The 2,750-nt window shown below is 30.8% G+C and overlaps 1 non-coding gene across 1 annotated transcript; it reads left to right on the forward strand.

Annotated features, from left to right (window-relative positions):
- Positions 1 to 681: 681 nt before the first annotated feature.
- On the forward strand, positions 682 to 752 carry Smp_tRNA_01704_Pseudo_TTG.1.1. The gene has a single exon. It is a non-coding gene (tRNA).
- Positions 753 to 2,750: the final 1,998 nt, after the last annotated feature.

The raw sequence follows: 2,750 nt of genomic DNA on the forward strand, positions 1-2,750 counted from the left end.
AAATAATCAAATATTTAATGAAGGATCTCTATGTCTGTATGGTTTCTATGATTTCCTGTATCCTAGAATTCTGAAGCCTAATGATAGAACATCAAAAGATTTATCCACAAAGCACATTACTAAAATAATCCCTCAAGGATATTGGATATTTGTTTTCGACAACTTAATTTTCCATAACACAGGCTCTACTTTTTGATTGTGAACTTATGTAACCTAGTAGAAAAACAATATTTTAAATTCCATCTGCCTGTTTTATATCAGAATTAAATCGGTCAACCTAGTTCTGTGCTTAGTGCTCTAATCCATTCATTTCACTGTGGTAAAAGGATAGAACATTTTTATCCTATTTCATGTCGATTAATTTACTAGTTAAGATAACACATTCACCGGGTGTTGTTTACTTATATCTTCCCATTGTTATTTAAGACTACAATGGATCGGTCTCTTATTGGCATATGTGCATCCTGTGCGGACTGCCTCAATATTGCCTGAAGTCACAAGCTTTATAAGCAAAGATGGATAGTGGCTAGCAATGGAATCCAGGATGCGCGTTTCGTCAGGATGCACGTATGCCAGCAAGAGACTGATCAGTTGCAGTCCTAGGCATCAAAGGGAAGGTACAAGTAAACAACACGAAGTGAATATAAATTCACCCCATTGCACAAACAGGTGGCTATCAGGATTCAGTAGCTAAGTGAATAACGTGATGGCGTTTGAAGCAAAAGGTACTGGGTTCGAGTCCCAGAGTGAATATCAACTCTGAGATGCAGGTACAGCCAGCTGACGAGTCCCGAATAGGACGAAACGCGCGTCCTGGATTCCACTGCTAGCCACTATTCATCTTTGCTTAATGTGATAACATATTTATTATTAAAAAACCATGAGAAAATCAAATACGTCCATTTTTTCTATTCCTCCTTTCTAAAAAATGATAACAAATATTGCTGAAATTGTAGAAAGAAAAATACTAACTTATCCTTATTATTGCATGTACCAAACGATGATTCTTTGTTGAAAGATTGTGTTACTAGAGTGTTTTCCACACATCTAAATTAGTTTTTAGGACTGCTATTCTGTTTTGTATCCTACTGTATGATGTCATTTACGTTTGTGACTGATATTTTTTCAACAACTCCTGTTATTTGATCACTCAAGAGTCCAACAAACATTACCGACCATTCTAAGCTGTTTACTAATCACATGGAGTTCAATTTTTAATGTTCGTTAGATACAGCAAGATTTGCACGACAAAATGTTTGTCATTAGATAATTCTGTTGCTTGGATCTGATTTTTACCTTATTGTTTCCACTGAAAGAAACAAAGAAACATGTCAACATGTTGATACTTTGAATCCTAATTTTAATTTCAACTTCACAACAAATTTGCATAATTCAAACTAACAAATTTCAACTATTTTAATATTATAAAAAGTATAATCATTCTTCTTCTCATATCACAAGACCATTTCTTCGAGTAATCGGTAACAAGTTGGAATAACATTATTTTGTAGTCTCTTGTTAGGCAATTCGATGGAAATATTCAAGTGATATTGAATAGCTTTATTGCGTAAAAGCAAAGAAGACAAGGCAAATCAACCTATATATATATATATATTACTTAACTCCTTTCGCGATTTAGTGAGAAAACCTTCGATTATATTAATAACATCGTTAAAAACGTAGCGTAGTATTATATAAGTACTGAATGATTTGGGAAAGAGCGATGGTTAGAGAGACAACTTTATCAAGCAATACATTCGTACTTTAAAATGACGTGAATAATCTTACTTATAAACCATATTTTCTGAAAAAGAAGTTAAATGAAAAGCAGAAGATAAAAATAATAAGGTATGAAGAGATGCATTCAACAAAATCTATCACACACCATGTAGAACATTTAAATATCATATGTTATTTCGATCCTAATCAAAACAGATTTACATAATAGAATCTGATTAATAAATCATGTTCAAAACAATTAGTTCCTTGAATAGATCTAGATAATGCAATGGAAAGACGAAGATTATTAAAACTACATGATATAATAATAATAATAATAAATCACAGCCAAAGAGATTTTTAAAAAATGGTTAAAAAAAAAGTAGTAATATTAACAATCAGTTTCAGTATACACTACTTAAAAGAACCTAATTAAGAATAGAAAATATTTAAAGGTTTTGAATAAATTATGAGACATAGATCAAAATGTTTGTTTTTATGGTGTATCTAACTATCATGTCAGACGAAATATTTAACTAATTATGGCCATGAATAATTAAAAAATGAGCAATAAATGAAATTCTTGTAAAGAAATGATTGAATAATTAACATTTTATATTACATTCTCTTGAGAGATAATCATCATGAAAGTTAGACGCATAATCATTTACAAAAAGCAAGTACATACTTAAGTAGATCCGATTAACCAGAAGATTCTTAATATAAATTCATGATGATATATATATATATAGAGAGAGAGGCATAACCACTGAACAAACGTTTTCTTCTTTGAAAGAAAAGAGACAGTGATTGAAACAACGAAAATGTTCCTCTAAAAAAAATTGAGTCAAGAAAATCGAATCCACAAGTATAATAGAAAAAAAAGGAAGATATTTATACACTTGTGGTTATTCCTGCGTTTTTTTGATCAAACACTGAGGCATATCAAAATTTCTAATCATTATGAAAATGAAGGAAAAAATCACATGATTTTCTGATGTATATATGTTGTTTGCCAATGAATGTAGCAT

Source organism: Schistosoma mansoni, chromosome 1, assembly GCF_000237925.1.
Source record: "Schistosoma mansoni strain Puerto Rico chromosome 1, complete genome".
In the NCBI taxonomy this organism is placed as follows: domain Eukaryota; kingdom Metazoa; phylum Platyhelminthes; class Trematoda; order Strigeidida; family Schistosomatidae; genus Schistosoma; species Schistosoma mansoni.